Source organism: Rattus rattus, chromosome X (genome assembly GCF_011064425.1).
Source record: "Rattus rattus isolate New Zealand chromosome X, Rrattus_CSIRO_v1, whole genome shotgun sequence".
In the NCBI taxonomy this organism is placed as follows: Eukaryota; Metazoa; Chordata; class Mammalia; order Rodentia; family Muridae; genus Rattus; species Rattus rattus.
In genome coordinates this window covers 47,484,413-47,494,432 of record NC_046172.1, presented here as the reverse complement: position 1 = coordinate 47,494,432, position 10,020 = coordinate 47,484,413, and the positions used below count along the sequence as shown (strand labels likewise).

The 10,020-nt window shown below is 37.6% G+C and overlaps 1 non-coding gene across 1 annotated transcript; it reads left to right on the top strand.

Annotated features, from left to right (window-relative positions):
- Positions 1-556: 556 nt before the first annotated feature.
- On the top strand, positions 557-662 carry LOC116889433. Its single transcript, XR_004386395.1, has one exon. It is a non-coding gene; the product is annotated as a U6 spliceosomal RNA (small nuclear RNA).
- Positions 663-10,020: the final 9,358 nt, after the last annotated feature.

The following is a 10,020-nucleotide window of genomic DNA, read 5'->3' as shown; positions in this document are numbered from 1 at the left end:
CAGCCCATATACATACAGCTACCAAACCCAGACAATATTGCTAATGCTAAGAAGTTCATGTTGACAGGAGCTTGATATAGCTGTCTCCTGAGAGGCTCTGCCAGAATATGACAAATACAGAAGCAGACCCTCGCAGCCAACCACTGAACTGAGAAGTAGGAAAAAGGACTGAAGGAGCTGAAGGGGTTTGCAAACCCATAAGAACAACAATACTAACCAATAAGAGCTCCCAGGGACCAAACCACTATCCACATAGTATGCATGCACAGACCCATGTCTCCAGCTGCATATGTAGCAGAGGATGGCTTTGTTGGGTATGAATGGGAGGAAAAGTCCTTGGTCCTGCCAAGGATCAATGCAGTGTGGGTGAATGTCAGGCAGGGGACATGGAAGGGGTGGATAGGTGGGTAGGTGGGGCAACACCCTCATAGAAGCAAGGGCAGGGCATATGGGTTTGGGAGTTTATGAACTGGAAACCGAGAAAGGGAATAACATTTGAAATGTAAATAAAAATATCCAATAAAATATTGTATCAGAAAAAAAGATTACTAGGTCTGTTTTGATTTGGCAGTGCATATACAAAAACTGAAACGATACAGAGATTATTAGAATGGCCTCTGCTGAAGGATGATACACAAATTCATGAAGCATGAGACAGTCTGTGAAACATGAGACTGCTTTGAAATCACATATCTTATAAAAGGTTAAGATCTAAAATTTATATGCACATCACATACCTCGCAAGTAAGAAAGCATCACAGATTTAAAAATGGGCAAAATATCTATAGTGGATTGAAGGAGAAATGACCCCCACTGGATAATTGTGTTTAGAGATGTTATGGGAAGGTAAAACCTTGCTGTATGAAGTATTTCACTGAGGGCAGACTTTGAGAGATTGAAACTTGATGCCACTTCCATTTCATTTTCTGTTGTGTGTTTTGTTTAAAGATGTGATTTCTCAGCTTCATATTCTTTCCACAATGCCTGTCACTTTTGCCATGGGTCTGCCCTACTATGATGGACTTACCTTTCTGGAACTGTAGATCAAAATAAAGGTTCTCTTCTTTAAATTGTCTTTGGTCATGGTGTTTTATCAAAGGAACACAAAAATAACTAATATGTGTTTGAGTGAACATTTATGAAAAAGATAGATACAAATGGCCAAAAAGTGTAAGTAAACACTTTTGAAATTGCTAGCCACTAGAGAAATCCAAATTAAAAAAAATAAGATACCACCTTTCTATTGATAGAATTGCTATTATAAAAAAAGAAAAGATGAAATGAAGGAAGTATTGGCAAGAATAAGAAGTGAAGGAAACCTTTAGATGCTGTTGTCACAAATGTGAAACAATGCCCATGGCAAACAGAATGGCAAATAGAATTGGTTCTTTTTTATTAAAAAAAGTGAAATGCTGTACAAGCAATTCTTTTACTATGTATAAAAACAACCAAAATTATTTATTACTCAATTAAAAATGTATAAACTGTTCTGGTGTATTAAGACTATGCAAAATGATTCAGACTTTTAAAATAAGGAGAAATTTTAACTTTAGCCTAGAAAAATGTACCAGTTTTATTTATGTCATTGCATACAAATCAGGCAGAATAACACAGATATCATGATTTCACTTACATGTGGAATCGAAAACTTTTAAAGTCATATAAACAGATGTTCTAATGGTAGGTATCAAACAATGGAGGAGAAATATAGGTTAATGCCAGTTATATGAGAGTAACAAGTTAAAGAAGTAAATTCTCTAATATGGTTAATATATAAAAATACATCATAGTTTTTCAAATTAATGTGTATTTACCACAAACAGCATGTGAGATAACCGTGTTACTTACCCTGACTTAACCCTTCTATCATGCATATATTTGAAAGTAACATATTATAAAGGAAAAGTACATATGATAAGATATTTATTAATTAAAAATAAGTAAGCCAGGCATGGTGGTGCACATTTGTAATCACAATACTCAGGAAGAAGAAGGAATTCTAAAAGAGAAGGTTTAAACCAGTGTAATGTATAAAGTGACTCACTGGATAACTAAATCTGCATAATGGGGTCCTGTATTAAAATAAGGATACCCCCACCCAAAAAAAAAAACTTAAAGCAAATAATAAATTACTTGTCTACATATTAGCCAATATGCATCACAATTGTAATTAAAATATTACCCTCTAGAATAGTATCAGTAAACGTGAATAACATGAGAAGAAAACAGAGAAATATAGTTAAGGCATATTAGTGAAAATTCAAATAATTTTGATAATAAAGGTAAAAAATAAAAATTAAGTTATATGTTTATTCTTTTTGTACTGGACACATGTTTTCATGCAAAGATAATCCTTTTCTAAGTTGATTCATACACTAAACCCCAAGAAAAAGTGTCATCAATCATTTTCTATTAAACATTTAAAATGATTTGAAACTTAATAAAGACATGCAAATACCCAAAAGATGCCCCAACATATAAAAAAGACACGTGTTCCACTATGTTCATAGCAGCCTTATTTATAATAGACAGAAACTGAAAAGAACCCAGATGCCCTTCAACAGAGGAATGGATACAGAAAATGTGGTACATCTACACAATGGAATATTACTCAGCTATCAAAAACAATGACTTTGTGAAATTCATAGGCAAATGGTTGGAAATGGAAAATATCCTCCTGAGTGAGGTAACCCAATCACAGAAAAACACACATGGTATGCACTCATTGATAAGTGGCTATTAGCCCAAATGTTTGAATTATCCTAGATGCCTAGAACAAATGAAACTCAAGACGGATGATCAAAATGTGAATTCCTCCTTCTTTAAAAGGGGAATAAGAATACCCTTGGCAGGGAACAGAGAGGCAAAGATTAAAACAGAGACTGAAGGAACACCCATTCAGAGCCTGCCCCACATGTGGCCCATACATATACAGCCACCCAATTAGACAAGATGGATGAAGCAAAGAAGTGCAGGCCAACAGGAGCCGGATGTAGATCACTCCTGAGAGACACAGCCAGAATACAGCAAATACAGAGGCGAATGCTAGCAGCAAACCACTGAACTGAGAATAGGACCCCCGTTGAAGGAATCAGAGAAAGAACTGGAAGAGCTTGAAGGGGCTCGAGACCCCTTATGAACAACAATGCCAAGCAACCAGAGCTTCCAGGGACCAAGCCACTACCTAAAGACTATACATGGACTGACCCTGGACTCTGACCTCATAGGTAGCAATGAATATCCTAGTAAGAGCACCATTGGAAGGGGAAGCCCTGGGTCCTGCTAAGACTGAATCCCCAGTGAACTAGATTGTTGGGGGGAGGGTGGCAATGGGGGGAAGATGGGGAGGGGAACACCCATAAAGAAGGGGAGGGAGAGGGGTTAGGGGGATGTTGGCCCGGAAACCGGGAAAGGGAATAACACTCGAAATGTAATTAAGAAATACTCAAGTTAATAAAAATAAAATAAAATAAAATAAAGACATGCAAAAGACCAAACAAAAAAAATAATCATTTGAAAGATCTTTACTACATGAGTTCAGGAGTTTCTACATATCTTCATTATTCAAGACTATACTTTTGACATAAAAAAATTAAATAGAGTAGAAAATCTGGAAATGTGGTTAATAAATTTTGACAAGCAAAAGGAAATAATCCAATGAAAAATAGACAAGTACTCCAACAGCTAAATGGAAAAATCCGACAAACAAGTCCAGGTGAACAAGTTGTCTTTATCCCATAAGATTATTTCAGAATGGTTGGAAAATTTATTGACAAATTACTTTAGACCCAAATTTACTAGAACTAGATCTTTTACAGCAATATAAACATAAAGAATAGGCTTGCTTGGTATGTAGCTCTGTAGTAAAGTGTTTTCTTGGTACTTGCAAATCTTTATTCCCAAACAGTAGAAAAAGAAAAATATAAAACACAAATATTTATTCCAGAAGTAAAACATGGTAAATAATATTGTATCAAGTATAAAAACTTCCCTTCATCCTCAAAGATACGTAATAAAAAATAAGGTATAGTAGAAGAAAACACTCATGTACCTATATATCAGGAAGAAATATGTAAGTATAAATTATTAGTTGAAAAATAAACATATCTATGGCATATAGAAGCCTTTTCTAAATAACACTAAAATTAAAACTTAGACAACTGTCTTTAGAAACTACATCATCAAAATATTCATAAATTCATATATCCAATTCATATTTATTAGGAAATAAAGTAATCTACAGTCACATTCTAATTTTTACTTACATGAAAGTAGACTATAAAAGCTGTATCATTAAGAATAGGAATGAATATTTAATTTTTCTATATATAGATAATTATATACATATATACACACATACACATATAAAGATAATTATATATGTATATAATTGTAAATTTTTCATTTAGTCATTTTCACACTTATTGAAACTCAACTGCTTTCTCCCTCCCCTCTTTCTGTCCTCTACTACTCTTATTCCCCCTCTTAATTTCCATTATCCGCTCTTGCTTCCTTTTCTCCATTTGAACCTCTTCTTTTTTATTAAATTATTTTATTTATTTACATTTAAAATGTTGCCCCCCTTTCTGGTCTCCTATCCCAGGGTTCTTCAACCCATCCCCCCACCCCCAGCCTTAGAGAGGGTGCTCCTCCACCCCACTCTACCCCCCTTCCCTCACCTTACCATCACCTGTATCCTTTCCTGGGGGCACCAAATTCCCACAGAATTAAGCACATCCTCTCCCACTGGAGCCAGATAAGACAGTCCTCTGCTATACATGTGCCTGGGGACACAGACCAACCCATGTATCCTCCTTGTTTGGTGACCTAGTGTCTAGGAGCTCTGGGGGGTTCCAGAGAGCTGACAAGATTGTTCTTCCTATATGGTTGCAATCCTCCTCAGCTATTTCAGTCCTTTCTTCAATTCCTCCATATTGGTCCCCAACCTCACTTCAATGGTTGGCTGCAAGCACCTGCATTTGTCTCAGTCAGTTGCTGGTTGAGCCTCTAAGAGGGCAGTCATGTTAGGCTCCTATCTGCAAGTATAATATGGGATCAGTAGTAGTGTCAGGGTTTGGTGAGCACTCATGGGATGGACCACAGACAGGTTGGGCTGATCACTGATGACCTTTCTTTCAGTCTCTGCTTCATTTGTGTCCCTACATTTCTTTTAGACAGGAGCAGTTCTAGATCGAAAGATTTGAAAATGGGTGGGTGGCCCCCTGCCTCAACTGGGGGCCATGGCTAACTACTGGATGTGGTCAGCTCAGGTTTTATTTTTCCAGTGTTGCATATTTCAGCTACTGTCATCTCCATGGAGTCTTGGGAGTCTATTACATCCCAGGTCTCTGGGACTTTCTAGAGGTTCTCCTCACACCCAGCCTACATTATTGCAAATTTTCATTTCTTCTCCTGGCCCTCTGCGCTTCTCTTCTGTTTCCCCAAATATCTGATCCTGCCCCACCATTTTCCTCCCCCTGTCCTTTCCCAGTCAGGTCCCTCCCTCTCTCTGCCTCTCACGATTATATTCTTTCCTCTACTAACTGGGTTTGAATTAGCCTCACTATTATAAAATATCTTGTGTAATTCTAATCCAAACAAGTGAGAAATTTAGTAGACAAGAACTTCAAATCCCAAAGAAAGTAGTTTAAGAAGATCCCAGAAGTTGGAAAGATCTCCCATGCTCATGGATTGGTAGGATTAACAGAGTACAAATGGCCATCTTACCAAAAGCAATCTACAGATTCAATGTAATCACCATCAAAATTCCAGCACAATTCTTCATAGACATGGAAAGAATAGTTCACAGCTTAATATAAAAAACAAACAAAAAACCCAGAAAAGTAAAACAATTAACAATAATAAACAAATTCTAAGGGAATCATCATCTCTGACCTCAAGCGGTATAACATAGCAACAGAGATAAAAACCACACAGTATTGGTACAGAGACAGACAGGTTGACCACTAAGGGAAAATTAAAGACTCAGAAATAAATGGACATACCTAAAGTCTGCATGTAGAAAAATCTAAATTGATCCATATTTATCACTGTGTACAAAGCTAAAGCCTAGGTGTATCAAGTTCATCCTCATAAAACCAGATACACTAAATCTAGTAGAAGAAAAAGTGGGAAAAAGCCTTGAATGCATTGGCACATGAGAAAGGTTCCTGAACAGAATACCAATGGCTTATGTTCAAAGATCAAAAATTAACAAATGGGACCTCATGAAACTGTAAATCTTCTGGAAGGCAAAGGACACCATCAATAGGACAACAGAGCAACCTACAGCTTGGGAAAAGATTTGTACTGACCCCATATTTAATAGATAGCTAATATAAAAATATATAAAGAACTCAAGAGGGTAAATTCCAAAAAAAAAAAAAAAAAATTCAAATCACCCAAACTAAAAGGCTATAGAAGCAAACAGAATTCTCAACAGAGAAATCTAGAATGACTTAAAAGTACTTAAATGATCAACATCCTTAGTCATCAGGGAAATATAAATCAAACCATCCTTGATATTCCACCTTACACCAGTCAGAATGGCTAAGACCAAAACCTCAGGTGATTGCAGGTGATGTTGGCAAGGATGAGAGAGAACAGAACACCCAGAAGGGCAGGCAATCCTGAGACTGCAGGGCAGGACAGACTGTCACTTCTTACACCATTTGCCAATATTCCTGGCCCAAGAGGAAACTGCATAGAGCCTCTGGACACAGGAATATAGGAGCAGTTAGCTGTAGGAGCCCCAAGGTCCAGATCTGTGCCCAAATCTGAACTGAACTGGTCAAACAGCTCCCTGCACCCAAATCCCATGGGGAGGTAGAGCTAGACCATCAGAGGGGCAGACACTCCTGAGAACTCTGCTCACATTCCCTTCTCAAGAGGAAAATGCCTAGTGCCTTCTGGGCCCCCTGTGCAAAGGGACCTAGTAGCAGTAGGGGTAGGACCCTTCTGGTTGCTGCCCTCACGGAGAACTGAAAGCCAGCCGCAAGGAGCGACTACACACCTGAGAACAGAAGAAAGACCAACATTTCTTCTCTAAGACACCTGCCTGTTAGACACAGGACATGCAAAGGCAGAAGTCCTCTGGGACCAGGCACTTCTGGTTTCTGGCTGTGGCCTGAACATCTCTCATCCAGGCACAGAGCTCCCTGCTCCTAAATCCCAGGGGAAAGAGAGATGAACATCCAGAAGTGCAGGCAATCCTGAGACTGCAGGTCAGGACAGACTGTTACTTCTGCCCAACTTTGCCCACATCCCTGGCCCAAAAAGAAACTGCATAGTGCCTCTGGATACAGGAATATAGGAACAGTCAGTTCCAGGAGCCCCGCAGTCCAGATCTGCGCCCGGATCTGAACTGAACTGGTCAAACAGCTCCCTACACCCAAATCCCATGTGTGTGGATGGGTAGAGCTATACCCTCAGAGGCACAGAGACTCCTGAGAACTCTGCCCACATTCCTGACTCAAGAGGAAAACACCTTGTGCCATCTGTGCCCCTTGTACACAGGGACCTAGCCAAGTAGGGCAGGACCCTTCTGGTTCCTGACCTCACAGAGAACTGAAAGCCAGCCACCAGGAGTGAATACATGCCTGAGAGGAAAACACTCTGTCCCGATAACTGGCCAAAAGAAAAAAGGAAAATAGGTCTCCAGGAGTGTTGACACACAGGCCCACAGGGAAAGTCAAGCCACAATCAGAAACAACAAGACAAGCTAACAACAGAGACAACCTGATGGCAAGAGGCAACTACAGGAAACAAGCAACAGAAACCAAAGACTACTTGGCATCATCAGAGCCAGTTCTCCACTAAAAGCAAACACTGATATCCAAACACACCAGAAAAGCAAGATCTAGATTTAAAATCACATTTTATCATGAGGATGGAGAACTTTAAGAGGGTCATAAAATCGCTCCCTTAAGGAAATACAGGACAACAAAAGTAAACAACTAGAAGCCCTTAAAGAGGAAAAACAAAAATCCCTTAAAGAACTACTGGGGAAAACAAACAAACAAACAAACAAAAAACAAACAAACAAACAAACAAAAAAACAAAACAAAACAAAAAAACGACCAAACAGGAGAAAGAAATGAACAAAATGATACAGGAGTTAAAATTGGAAATGGAAACAATAAAGCAAGCACAAAGAGACAAGCCCGGAGACAGAAAACCTAGGGAAAAGTTCAGGAGCCATAGATGAAAGCATCACCATCAGACTACAAGAGATAGAAGGGAGAATTTCAGGAGCAGAAGATACCATAAAAAACATCAACACAACTGTCAAAGATAATGTAAAACGGAAAAAGTTCCTAGACCAAAATATACAGGAAATCCAGGACACAATGAGAAGATCAAACTTAAGGATAGTAGATATAGAAGAAAGTGAAGACTTTCAAATTAAAGAACCAGTAAATATGTTTAACAAAATTATAGAAGAAAACTTCCCTAACCTAAAGAAAAAGATGCCCACAATCATACAAGAAGCCTATAGAAGTACAAATAGATTGGACCAGAAGATAAATTCCTCTTATCACATAATAGTCAAAACACCAAATGCACAAAACAAAGAAAGAATATTAAAAGCACTAAGGAAAAATGTCAAGTAATATAAAAAGGCAGACCTATCAGAACTATACCAGACTTCTCACCAGAGACTATGAAAGCCAGAAGATCCTGGACAGATGTGATACAGACCCTAGGAGAATACAAATGCGAGTTCAGGCTACTGTATCCAGCAAAACTATCAATTAACATTGAGGGAAAAACCAAGATATTCCATGACAAAATCAAATTTGCACAATATCTTTCTACAAATCCAGCAAATTATAGGATACAAATTATAGGATAATAAATGGCAAAGCCCAACACAAGGAGGCAAGCTACACCCTAGAAAATGCAAGAAAGTAATCTTTTTTAACTTACGAAAAAGAAGAGAAGCACAAACATAATCTCACCTCAAATACAAAATAACAAGAAGCAGCAATCACTATTCCTTAATATCTCTCAACATCAATGAACTCAATTTCCCAATAAAAAGACACAGATTAACAGACTGGATATGTAAAGAAGACCCAACATTTTGTTGCCTACAGGAAGCACACCTCAGAGAAAAAGACATATACTACCTCAGAGGAAAAGACTGGAAAAAAACTTTCCAAGCAAATGGTCTGTAGAAGCAAGCTGGAGTAGCCATTTTAATATCAAATAAAATCAACTTTCAACCAAAAGTCATAAAAAAAAAGATAAGGAAGGACCCTTCATATATATCAAAGAAAAAATCCACCAAGATGAACTCTCATTCAAATATCTGTGCTTCAAAATACAAGGGCACCTACAAACATAAAAGAAACTTTTACTTAAGGCTCGAAGAACACATTGCACCATACAGAATAATAGCAGGAGACTTCAACACCCCATTCACATCAATGGACAGATCATTGAAACAGAAATTAAATAAAGACATAGAGAGACTAACAGAAGTTATAAACCAAATGGAGGTATTTATAGAACATTCCATTCAAAAAAAAAAGAAAAAAAAAAAAAAAAAAACAAAAAAAAAAAAAACCAAAAAAACATATAACTTCTTCTCACAACTGCATGGTACCTTCTCCAAAATTGACCACATAATTGTATAATTGGTCAAAAAACAGACCTAACAGATACAGAAAGAGAGAAATAGTCAAATGCATCCTATCTGAACACCACAGGCTAAGACTGGTCTTCAATAACAACAATAAAGAAAGAAAACCCACATATACAAGGAACTTGAACAATGCTCTACTCAATGATAACTTGATCAAGGAAGAAATAAATAAAGAAATTATATACTTCTTAGAATTTAATCAAAATGAAGGAACAACATACTCAAACTTATAGGACAAATGAAAGCTGTGCTAAGAGGAAAACTCATAGTTCTGAATGCCTGCAAAAAGAAACAGGAGAGAGCATATGTCAGAAGCTTGACAGCACACTCAAAAGCTCTAGAATAAAAAGAAGAAAATAAAACCAGGAGTT